The 13,508-nt window shown below is 39.9% G+C and overlaps 1 protein-coding gene across 1 annotated transcript in view; it reads right to left on the bottom strand.

The window, feature by feature from the left end:
* The window catches only part of acss3 (acyl-CoA synthetase short chain family member 3), a 49,768-nt gene that overhangs the window by 5,978 nt on the left and 30,282 nt on the right, over positions 1 to 13,508 (bottom strand). The window lies entirely within an intron of this gene.

The raw sequence follows: 13,508 nt of genomic DNA, 5'->3' as shown, positions 1-13,508 counted from the left end.
AGAGAGACACAGAAAAAGAGACAGGTGAATACTCCTATCTGTGTGGAAGACCCATAAAGTTTCAGTCAAATCACAAGTCTCTGTGGTGTAACGCCACAGTTTTCTATGCAAAATGTTGAACCTTCTAATGGTGGGCTGATCAAAAGAGCTCTTGTGGTACTGGGTTGCATTTCTTCTGTGAGCTGCATTAACCTACATTATGCAAAACTATGACAGCTCCTATGGGCTCTCCTTGACTCCGCCAACCAACTGTGCTCCACATACTGCAAAAACGTGCCCCTGTCCTACTAGCCCACCCAGAGAATGAATAACAGAATTGACCCAGCGCAGTAAGCAAGATTAAATCACACAGCAGTAGACCAGCCTAAGATCAGCATCTGCCTTCTATGATAAACTGACATCTGAAAACACTGTCGCAGAAACACTCCTACGTTTTAGTTTTTGTCAGTGGGTGTTTGTTGGTTTCTCGCCGTAAATACAAAAACAACGATGCACCTGAATGCTTCCATCTGTCTTTCATGCTTTCCTTTCCCCGAGCTTAGAGTTTTACTTAACTCACCTGATGTCTCAACTAACGTGAACAGGTGACAGACAACACAAAATAACCTTCAACACTCTGGTACATCTGCCTTTTTTTTTTTACTAACTGTAGGTGCATGCTGTTTGAACAAAGGTGCATATTCATCTTAAAGACAGGACTGAAAGCTTCATTGGCTGTTCAGTTATTAATTAAAAAACAGCCTTTTGACACTTATACAGTTAACAAACAAAAGGCAGCATAATTACCTCATGCGCTGTCATTTTTCTTCACCAACATGCAAATTTATGCACAAGCTGTTCCAAAAGGTAATCGGATCATCTATTCTATATGATGTTTCATGTCATGTATTGGGCTTGAGTTATTGTGGCTACGAGTTATTTGGCATTTTCCGCTGTTAATATGCAAATTCATGCATGCAGCAAGGTGCACTAAACCTGAATCAGATCAGTTACTGCACAGGGGGGAGAGGGAGGTGGGAGGATACAGTTTCAATCACATATTCTTCTAAAATATGCAGTCAGTGGCAGCGCTGATGGCAGAAGTGACTTGTCTTCTGAGAGGGCAAAGGTCAATGGCAAAACATTCAAGCTAGCAGGCCTGCTATGCAAATCACTGCTCAGTCGATACAACAGTGATGTGCAAAAAGGCATCTTAGACTCCTCATTAAACCTTGAGGGGGGGAAGTAAAGCAACAGGGGACTTCACTAGGGTTACACACCTGTCGGCTACAAACAGAAAGCCTGGGTTGCAGTGAGAACCTGGACACCAAAATTACTTTAAAAAAAACAGAGGGAGACCCCTCAGAAGAGATACGTCTCTAAAGTCATTCCTACTCCCTATTGCACGTTCTGTCAACCTGAACAAACTGGAACTTTCCTGCATATGGTCTGGGAGTGTGAACAGGTGCATGAGTTCTGGAATAAAACAACATCAATAATATCTGATGTGATAGGATGTCGACTTCCTACTGACCCGATTGTTTTGTTACTTAATGATGACTCTAAATTACATCTACTTGGGTGACAGAAGAAACTTTGACTAGCCGGATCAACTGCGACCACGAAAATGATAGCTCAGCGCTGGCTCCCCCCCACTCACTTTGTATAAAACAGTGGTTGGCGTATTTTCTGGACAGTTATGCTTGAGATCTCTACAGCAAGGATTAACAAAGCCAAATCGACTATAGACTTATGGAAAAACGCAGCAGCACAAATATCAGTCCTAATGACCTCAGCATCACAAGAGTTAGAGGAGAGTGACTAGGCAAGGTGTGATTTCTGTTTTTTCTTATTTGTTTTTCTTTTCCTCGAGACCGCAGAGGGTGGGGGGTGGGAGAGGGTTGTTCTTGTTCAGTTGTGTTGGTCTGTTCTGTAGGTTCAAAAAATATAAAAATAATAAAAAATATCGATCTTAAAAAAAAAAAAAAAAAAGGGACAAAATGCTATTCCTGGAGTTAAAGGTGCCCTGTGGAGTTTTTTTGTTAACAAAGTCTCTGTTTACATTCAGTGTTACTCATCGAAATGCATTCAAATACACATGTTGAATGCAGTTCCTCATAAACATTTACAAATCCTGCATGGTTTACATCCATGATTCTTGGTGCATTGCTGCCACCTATCAATCAGTGGAATAGTATGAACCATTGTCAATCGCCTCACCCGCATGCATGTGAGAGCATTGAGTCCTCGTGCGTGTGCATGACAACAATCAAAACCCACTTATAAATATTTGGTACTACTGGTGCACAACTTCATTGGGTACCTTTTCAGTTGCAACATGCTGACTGCAGTGTCAGAATTAGGAATAAGGAACATGATTTCATGAGATCCCAACAGAGAAAAGGAGGAGCAGGATGTTAAGATCATTAAAGTAAGATTTTAGGGAACAATGGGACATGAGATCAACATTGACCAAAACAAAAGAATGTCCAGCATCTTGTAAAGGTAAGACTAAAGTGAATATAGACTGCCTATTCCCTCTACTATTAATCAAACAAGTGCTGACGACTATAGACCTGCTTCCAACTTCAGCACAGCAGGCTTCAAAGACATGAGCCGACGAGCAGGAGGTTGCTGTTGGTTGAGGAGGGGGTTAAGTTATCAAATAAAGAGAGGGCAGGGGGGGGTTCCACACAGCACCCTCTGAACTGGCAACCACGTACGCCTCATTCATCGTGGCAGGTTAGCCATTCCCTGCTGGGTTCAAAGCCCATCAGTGTCAGCACAGACAGCATTAAGCACAAATGATAAAAGAAAAACTTTTTTTTTTTTTAATTCTGTTAGTGGTGCACCTCCTGGTCAAAGAGCAGGGTCACGACAGGGTGGTGATGGACTCCCTGTTGACCAATCATGCCCTTCGCTTTCCTATAAGGAACACACTACTCCTTGCACAGCAACTTTTATGGCTATCATATAATCCAAATGAAATCAGAGCAAAGAGGAAATACTGTAATGTGTAAAACTTTTTTTAGGTCAAAAGATTCATGGTGTGGGATTTTAAGGTCATTAGCGACACCATTGGATGGTGGAAGTTTTGAATAATCTGTATTTTGTGCAAAATTAAAAAGCTAAAATAAATGATAAATAGCCAAACAAACTCCATCATAATCAACCTATACTGTATGACATCATCTCATCCACTTTTAACTAGCCAAAATTGGCAAACCACTATATCTGTCTGACCCTGAAGGACGCCATAAGGGTCCTTTAAAAGCTCCAGTGAATTGAACGTTGATTAGGGCTTGACGCAACCACTGAACCGTGTAAATGGAGTGTTTAAACCTGGCTGTTTACAGCAGGAGCCAGGGCTCGCTGGCGGCGATTCAAGCATGGGAGAGTAAATTCAAAACCCAAATGAAAAAAGACAATATAATTGCGCCTTGACATTTTACAGCAGAGACAGCAAACTGGCTGTGCAGCTTTCAGGCATGAAATCAAACCATTACAAAGCAAAGCGATCTCAATGAAAATGAGTTCACTTAATTTCACTAAAATATTTTGTCCTCACATTTACATGAACAATGGTAGGCTGACAAGAGCAGAACTCAGATTCCAACTAGCTGACTCAGATGTTTGCCAAGATCTCTGAAAGTTCTTTCCTCCGCCCACAATATGAAGGCATAATAGAGCAGTGAGAAGTTATACATTTCAATTCCTACACCCCATGGCTTATAGTGAACACATACAAAAATGATTTAAAACATTTTGCTTACCTGGAAAAAAATGTTTTTACAGTCTTCGACATTTGAATTATATTATTACTTCAATGAGCAGACACTGTCCCTATTGATGTAGCAATATGACTTTTGACACCCTTAGCACCAAGATCTCCTCATAACTCAACAGTATACCATGATCTTCCCACGGGGACAAAATCCAGTCTAATGGAGTTATCCATCCAAAATGTGTCTATTTAAAGATCAAGATGAAAACGTCCTTGAGGTGAAACAGACAAAATACTTCCCCTGCTACTATTCTAGTCACATTGTGCAGAAGAGATTTAATATGCTGGGTAAGAAAGGCAGACAGCACAGGCTGAGACAGGTGAGTGAACACTCGAGGGGAGTGAGGAGTAAAAAACATTGTCTGTGGGATGGAAGCGCACGCACAGTTTTCTATCTGCTTGTCTGTTGGTGAGTCTTTGGCACACATACGGACACAAAAACACACCTTGATATCAGTCTTACTCTACTACCATCATGGTCTTTTCCTTTTCTTTTGCTCCTTCTCACTCCCTCGCCGCTCTTCTTTGCCTCTGTACACAAACAAATCAATCTTCCTTCGACCTGTTGGAGATGAGCTTGGCCAGTGAGAGCCATTTTGAGTGTGATGAATTGGATGTGGGAGGGAGAGGGTTGTTGGAGGATGTGTCGGAAGAGCGGGATGGGCAATATCGTGGCGCCTTTTCAGCTGAGAAGGAGCTATCGAACAGCCATGCTCATTACTAGTAGCTTAAGAGGGGGGGGGGAACTGGTGTTCAGGAAAAACAAAGATAGCTCTCTGATCCTGCACTCTTTATTCTCTGCAAATCCTCAAGCACTCCACTTCTTTCTAATACAGATGAACCATCACACAATGTAACACTGTCATTCAACCCTGTCTGTAGGGTCTGCACACTAAATTAAAACCGCATTTCTTTTTAAATATAATGTGCCGGGCTACGAGCCAAAATATGACAAAAAATGTGGTACTGTCCATATTTTTTTGAAATAAGTGTAAAATCTGCTTTGAAGGCAGCCACATAACTGGCTGACTTTTACTTTTGAATGTAGCTGCTCTATTGAACATTCAGATAAATGGTGCTGCGTGCACCTGCTGCCTAATGGCAGGTTTGTACAGTACATGCCTCTCCTAATTGGGCTTCTGTATTAACGTTCACCTTGGATAACAAATACAGCAACAGCACAAATAAAAGTTAGAAATGGCAGTGAGTTTTTTAGTTTGTCAGTTTTTGGAAGCACAGCAGTGAAGCTGACTCCTACAGTAACTCTGTCACGAGGACTGGATAGTCCACCCGAGGTCATTTAAAAAGATGGTGTGGGGTAGGATGATAAGAGGATGAGAACAAACAAAGAGAATTGTTTTCATCTTTGACATTGTTTTCTATAGTCCATGTTTCAATTTTGTTTGCTTCAGAGAAAACCAACATTCCATCTACCTCATACAAAATGGTAGATAAAGGGAAAAACTATGAAAAATTGAAATAGGAAATCATAAATAACACTTTTGCATCATACTACAAAATTGCAATACAAAACATATCTACCTTTAAGACAGGTGAACATGGTGTTGTGTTATTTCCCTGCCTTTTCTCTGAAAATTTGGGTCCAAGAATGAGTGATGACCAAAACTCACTACACCCTTCTGGGATTAGTTCTGCTAGGAGTCTGTGTTAAACAATACAACTCAAACAGCTCACACTAAGACCATCACTGGCAGTCTGTTGAGGATCCAAACACAAGAAGAGGCCAAAAGGTTGGTTAGCAGAGTCTTTTTGGTTGGGCTGAATGTCAGAGTAAAGAGAAGGATATAGAGAAAGAACAGAGCAGAGTAAAATGTGTGGGGAATCAGAAAAGGTTGCAGCAACTACAAAAGGTTGGTGATGCCGCCCACCAAAGACAGACATGAAAGCGAGATGAACAATTACACACACACACACACACACACAGCTCTCCTCATTCACTCAAAACTAAGTTTATGCATACAAATTCACTACTTAACTTGCTAATGAAAGGCCCTGCTTGTGGCTTAGAAACCTCAGCAGACAAATAATATAATGGCTGGGAATGAATTCCCAGGTCAGAGAGACGATGACAGCAGCCCCCAGTAAAAAACCAAGGCAACACAAAAGTGGAACCTCAGCTCTCGGATATGTAATTACAGGAGCAGCGACATCTGCGCTACCGTCTCTACAGCATTGTAATGAGACCAAGTGAGCACCAGAATCTTTTTGGTTGCTTTGTGTTGAATGATATGAGATACAATACGGAGCACGAGTGACAAGACTCAAACAATTTTGCAGAAGAGAACTAAGGCACCGGCCTATGTGGAGTAGAGAGCAGTTGGGACAGAATACCAATCAGTTGAGGAAAAAAATATTGGTGGGGGCATATACACTCACCTAAAGGATTATTAAGAACACCTGTTACATTTCACGTTAATGAAATTATCTAATCAACCAATCACATGGCAGCTGCTTCAATGCATTAAAATATGTCTACACCCAAACATTACGCCCATTTGTGATTATTGAAAACTATGGGCATTATTGTGCTGCTATATCAGCCTTCACTCTTCTGGGAAGGTTTTCTTCAAGATTTTGGAAACTTAACCTAGTTCTCTTAATTAGCCGTTTTATTTTCTCTATGAAAGTAGCACCACAGTTACAGCCAATATGTTGATAAGATGACCACTAAGAAACTAATTGGGAAAATATATCGTGCAGGTGATGGTTTATGTAATATTCCAGTCTACCTTTTTGGTTTTAGGTTAGGATTCCTCATTAACCCCTGATTCGCTGTATTGCTGTCTACTGTATGTACCGAGTTAGTGAATGCTGGGTTGTTATAAGGCTCTGTTTTTTTTCTGCGAGAGGATAGTGTTTTCAAGGAGGATGTAAAACGGTCACAGACTCTCTAAGGCTCTGATTTTTTTTCAAGGAAGAGGATGTGTGGGAGACACTCCTATGCCAGCCCTGGCAAAGTCCAGGGGCGAATTGTCAACTCTACACTTTATTTGACAAGACAGGTATTTTGAGAAGGTCCAGTTCACTTTTGTATGGTAGTTCTATTTTGTGTACAGGGGCATCTGCTGTCAGTCTGAGAGAGAGAAACAAAGACAAACAGAGAGACAGAGAGATATCTAAAAACACTACTGTAAGTCCATTCGCCACCACCACTCACTGGTGAGGCAGCCAAACCCTGCCAACTGGAAACACACATTTGTTGCCAGGCAACACCAGTGACATCAGCAACCTTCATCATCAACCTCCTCCACCCCCTGCCATTGGCACTTGGCTCTTAAAATAGCGCACAGATTATTACCAGGCTTCAAAATGGCATACATTTTCTCATATGCACATAAGGGGGAAGTGAGCATAACTGGCTTCAGGTGGCTCAAGGGTGACAGACTATGAATGCATGTCGGTCTTGGGTGGGTAGGTGTTAGCAGATGTTAACTTATGTGTGCAAGTCTGTGTGCATAAAAGAAGCAGATAAACACAGATAATACAATGAGAATGAAGGTAAAGGGGAGAGACGGAGGAGGAAAGCGCAGGTGAAAGAAAGCAGTGTGGTGTCATGTCTGGGCTGATGAGGCAAGATGAATCAGCATATCAGATGACAGCGGGAGGCTGAGAAATGATTGAGTCCGCTGCACATGGGAATAACGAGCACACCAATCACTTCCACTCCGTACCAGAGAAAGAATCTCGTCTGCACCAGCCAAGCGTTTCCAGAGTGAGAACTAATCAACGAGCTAAATTGGTCAAATTAGTCAAATTCTCAGCCGTGAGCTTGTTAGCACAATTTAATATTTCCAGCAAGGAATGTATAAATTTGGCGTCACATGCAATCATGGACAAAGAATGAATGTTTGACAAATACAATGCCAGTTAGCTTGATGCAAAACAACTTGTCTATGGATATGTTTTCTGCAGAAAGTCCTCTAAAATGCAAGCCTGCTGGCTCACCACAGGGCTGTTTTCTCTCTCCCCTCCTTTTTATTATGTACACTGATGGTTGTAGGAGCTCTCAGGAGGGCAGCCACTTAGTGAAATTTTCAGATGACACGGTATTGCTGTCCCTTCTCCAAGTTTCAACATCTGATAATGGGAAGGCTGTCCCTGATTTTGTTTCTTGGTGTGAAACACTTCTTGGACTTAAATGTCTCAAAAACCAAGGAACTTTTCATAGATTTTAGATGCGTTAAACCTACAGCCAGCGAGTACATCATCCACAATGAAAAGGTTGAAATGGTCACCTCATGTAAATATTTAGGTACCATTTTTGATGACCACCTTAAATACAGTGTTAACACTGAAGCTATTGTGAAAAAGGGGCAACAGAGAATTCACTTACTCAGTAAACTGAACTCCTTTTCTGTCAGGCCAGTCATTTTCTGTCGTTTTTAATCAATCTTTTATCGAAAGCCTTATGACTTTTTCTTTTATCTGCTGGTTTCACAGCCTCACAGTGAAAGACAGAAACAGCCTGAACAGTATAGTCAAAACCTGCTCTAAAATTATTAGTGTGAAACAGATTTAAATTATTTTTGTAATCAACAAATCTTGCGTAAAGCAACGAGCATTTTGTCTTCTTCAGATCATGTTCTTCATAGTGAATTTTCTCTGTTGCCATCAAGACTTATTTTACCTGCTTTTAAATATTATGGCCACTCTAATTTTTTTTTATCCTTCTGCAATTCGACTTTTAAATGGATAACTACTCTTTAGGGTATAGGCCTATATGTAGGCCTGTGTGCTATATGTATGTGTGTGTTGTCTAATTGATATAGTTTTCAGTTTAAAAGACCTGAGACATGCTTCAACTCGTGACCTACCCTCTGCTGTATGCCATGCTGCTTCTCGCCATGGCACTATCAAGGCAAAACATCTTGTGTCAGCTGACTTCATTTTATTTTTCCCACCAGGGCCTTGGGCAGATCTAAGGAGAGCTTTGTTAGGAGTGAGCGAGTGCCGCTAGCTATTTGTGTGATGCAACGGTTTACCAATCAGCTGTGATACACAGTTGGCTGCAAGGTAAGGAGAGTCTCTACGGGATGAATGGGAAAATTATGTGAAACAAACCCTGAGCCATTTTTTTTTATCTCAGCGGTATTTGCCTGGCACAGGTGATGAACTGTTTCAAGTGTAGAGAGATGATGCCAAAGATTATGAATTAGATGATGCATCTTTTAACAGGAGCTGGAAAACATACACTCGGTCTGATGAATGAAGAATCATGTGGTGATGATGCAGCAGCTTTATGCCGAGGAGCTGGAGAAGACACTTCAAAAGGCCCGTCAGAGTCTAGGGTAGGGGTTCAAAAGTGGGTTTTTTGACATTTTATTTATTTATTATTAATTTAGCCTGGATACTTGTGTATCCAGTGAATGGTTGTGAGATTAAACTGTATGTGGTTAAGCTGTCACATACACTGGCACACACACTAAAGCCACCTACTACAACTGTACTACAATTGTTTCCATTCCTTTCAACAATAAAAGACAAACAATAAATTACAGAAAGACTTCCAACTTATTCAAGGATTTGTAATTCCAGTTGGACTTTCCCACTTCCTCCAATTGTTCACCATTGCGCCGAAAACACACCAAGCAGCAGTGACGTGCCACTCACTGTAATAACATTTTCCTGCAACTGGGAAGCATGTTCATGGCTTCTAAGGGGTAAGGGAATTTAATGTCTTTTTACTTTGCCGCTTAAACTTAAACTACCCACAAATTTAGTTTGGTCACATTTTGCCGCAGAATCAAACGGCTTTCCATAGACATTGCACGGCAGCTCACTGCAGGATGCACTTTGCCACTGCTTTGTGTGTTTGCACCATAACACACGAAAAACTTTACATTTATAACATTAAAAATCTATATTTAGTATACAGCTTTATATTGTCAGGAATTTATTTTGTGGATCAACACATGCAGGTATGTTGCAAACCTAGTACCTGAAGCCTAGAGGAACTCATACTATTCTACTTCAAAATTATGTGTGCTCCGTTCACCTAATCTTCCCATCATCGCTCATGGTGAAGGTTTTCTCGCCATCGATTACAGCTTTTGGCTGCTAAATATTACATTTCAGGATTACAAGCAGGCCGCTGGAAGGATTTTTGAGCAACTGCACCTGTGATTGATTTTGTTCAATTTCTATCTATTTTGCAGGTGAGGTACAAGTAGGACAGATCTATCAATATTTATAGATGAAAGCAAAACGTGTAGGGACTTAAAAAGACTGTCACAAGTTTGAGAAATGTGTTGATTCTTAGTTGGAAGCCAGAAAATGCAAGCAAACTTTGCTTTTTAGGTGTTTTGACAGTAATGAGTTTTTCAAGGATGAGTCTGTCCCTCCTTTCTGTGATGGCCATTTTGGAGTAAATGAACCTTGAATGTTAAACTGCTTTCCATTGACAAAGTTGCTTCCCTTCTGTTGGAGAGGAAGATGGAGAGTTCTCAAGGGACAGACATTTCTAAATGTTGCTTGATTGATGTCCTGTCTCCGGAGAGACGGTCAAACAGTGCATCGTGACTCCCAGCAGGGGTGACTCATGAACTCCGTAGAGGCAGACGGACACAGTATACATACTGCTTTTACTGACATCCGATACCTGTGTGTCAATATAACAATACTGATACATGTTAACCATTTATATACGTAGAAATTACAGAATGACATTGTATGAAGTTTTGGGAAGATGTCCATAGATGTGTAATCTCTATAAACAGATATCTGCATATGAATGCAGAATCTGTAGGCAACGGGACAAGACTTTGGTATTGGAAGCTTTCCGGTTTCGGTTTGTAGTCAGTTTGTTGTCCAAGTAGAACTGACTAATCAGGTTTGAGCGGGCTTTGGTTGCATGCAGGTAAACAGTCCATGTGGAGATCAAAACAAGCGGGACACGTTGGCTGAAATGCAATCTCGGAATCCATCAGCTATCACCTGACAACAATTTAGCTTCTTTTTTTTTTTAAACCTGCATACCTTCGAGTATGAACTTACCTTTGCACAACCAAACATAAAATAAAATATTTTTGTGAAAATCAACAACAAGACACAAAAGTGACAAATTATTATATCAAACTTTTTAACAAACAAAAACTGAAAAATTGCTCAAAATTATAGCCAAGTTAATACTTTGTAGCGCACTTTGCCGATACAGCTGTAAGCGCGGTATCACATTTTGCACATCGAACACATTTTCCACCTCCTTCAAAACACAGTGAGGATTAACAACACCTTACTTGGCATCTAACACTGATATTATTTGTAACATCAGTAAGTCGTTGGAGACAAACCGCCACCTCTGCAACTCAACTTCCAGAATTTTGCTCCATCCATCTTCCATCAATTAACCATCTCCTGCCTGCTGAAGAAAACAGAACCATATGGAATAATATTTATGGCAAGCATTCTGTCAAAGATTTTGTATCTGACCAAACTCCACATGTGTCCAGGTGCTTGTGGAAACTTTAAACGACACTTTTATGGATATCTTTAAGAAGCTTTCTTCTTGCACTCTCATAAACAGATTTGTGCAGTAACACGTTTGTTAGACAACCCACCATGTACCGAGTTCACCAGAGTACATGGGTGATTGACACCATTGTAGACTGAAAGTTAGAGGGACGGTAGATTTGCAGTGGTCTGATACTCCTTCCATTTCAATATTATCGCTTCACAGTGCTCCTTGGGATGTTTAAAGCTTGGGAAATATTTTGTATCAAAATCCGGCTTTAAACTTCTCCACAACAGTATCTCGGACCTGCCTGGTGTGTTCCTTGTTCTTCATGATGCTTTCTGCTTTAAACGGACCTCTGAGACTATCACAGAGCAGGTGCATTTATACGGAGACTTGATTACACACAGCTAGATTCTATTTATCATCATTAGTATTTAGGTCAACATTGATCATTCAGAAATCCTCACTGAACTTCTGGAGAGAGTTTGCTGCACAAAGTAAAGGGGCTGAATAATTTTGCACGTCCAATTTTTCAGTTTTTTATTTGTTAAAAAAGTTTGAAATATCCAATAAATTTCGTTCCACTTCATGATTGTGTCCCACTTGTTGTTGATTCTTCACAAAAAATTACAGTTTTATATCTTTATGTTTGAAGCCTGAAATGTGGCAAAAGGTCAAAAAGTTCAAGGGGGCCGAATACTTTCGCAAGGCACTGTATGCCCATATCTGATTATAGAGACATTGTCTCTCAACAACTCTATTCTTGTGTCTCAAGTTGCTGATCAGACCAGGCACGCGGAAGAGGAAGTCTTGGCCTGGATCTCCACTGGCTACAAAGAAACACACAAAAATATTGTGCATTGCCCCCAGAGGCTAAATCGTCATCAGAACGATAGCCGATGGTTGTGACTGCAAAGTAACCAAGGTGCCCTTGAGTAAGACACTTAAATCATAAGATTGGCATTCATTTCTGTTTTTATTATAAACAATTCCCTATAAGATACTAAAACTGACAATGAATTTATCCTGATAATAAGGAAGTTGCACTTGCTGTGTTGGAAGATGAATCAATATATGCCACCCCTTTTTGCACTACAAGTTCTAGGTAAACATGTATAAATCGATTTCAGGCTAGGGCAATACTTGTTAGTATGATGAATTAATTTTTTTTTTGTCTCTTCTGGGAAATTGTTAAAAAGACAGTTAAAGGCAAATAAACAAAGTTTTTCTGTCCCTTCAGAAAGAAATTACAAAGTTTTGATGATTTAATGAATATGTATAACATGATGCCACGGTCTCTTTACTCCCACGCATTTGAAGTCAAACTGCCTTAGACACAAAGAGAAAGCAAGTGAGACGAGGAGTGACCCACTCTACCGTGAAAAAGTAGAGAACACATTTGGATCGCAGTGCTCTCTGCCAGCTGCCAGTTATTGAGTTTAGCAGGGGGTGAAGAATTCAATGGGATTTACACATCTAGACAGAAATCAAGTGGGCGCCAGTGGTTTTTCTCCAAACGCAATAAATCACCTAGCTAGGATAGCCACAAAGTGTGGCAGGATTTTGTGTGGGTGTGTGTGAGGGAGAGAAGTGAGATTCAAACTCACTTGACTGTGAAACAAACATCCCTTTGTTCGAAATGAATATTCAAAATGTGTGTAACAAAATGTGTAGTAAACTATTGATTCAAGCTACGAAGTAGAATGAAATGTTATCTCACAAACACTGATATGGAGGAATTTATTCATAATTCAAATTGAAAGTTTTAAAAAAAAAAAGCCATCAATTCTAGATACAGAATTTTGCAGCAGCCAACAACTGGAAACGTTTTACAATTTTCATCTGCTATTTCACCACTTAATTCACTTCTGAGACTTTTTTATGCGAGAAATAAACTGTGTAGAGTTTGAAAATGTCAAAGGGAAGATTTAAGTATTTCCATTTAAGCTTTTCCATTTCACATTTTGAGTTTCATATTCTCAATCAATAAAAGATTTCAAAGATTTAAGTTAAAGCATTTATATTTAAGCTTTGCATTTTAAATTTGACTTTTTACATTGCACTTTACATTTTCAAAGTATCATTTTGTATTTCAACTTTGCTTTTTCAGTTTCCTTTTTTAAATTTAATTATGGCATGATTTTCCCTAGTAGCATAGTAAAATAATATTTTTAATTTGATCTTGCTTCGTTTTCTCTTTGGATTTTCAATTTGAATTATGAATAAATATTTCCTCCATACACTGAAGATACAGAGAGAAAGATGGAAAAT

This window comes from Perca fluviatilis, chromosome 23 (genome assembly GCF_010015445.1).
Source record: "Perca fluviatilis chromosome 23, GENO_Pfluv_1.0, whole genome shotgun sequence".
Classification (NCBI taxonomy): domain Eukaryota; kingdom Metazoa; phylum Chordata; class Actinopteri; order Perciformes; family Percidae; genus Perca; species Perca fluviatilis.
This window is presented reverse-complemented; position numbering and strand designations above follow the sequence as displayed.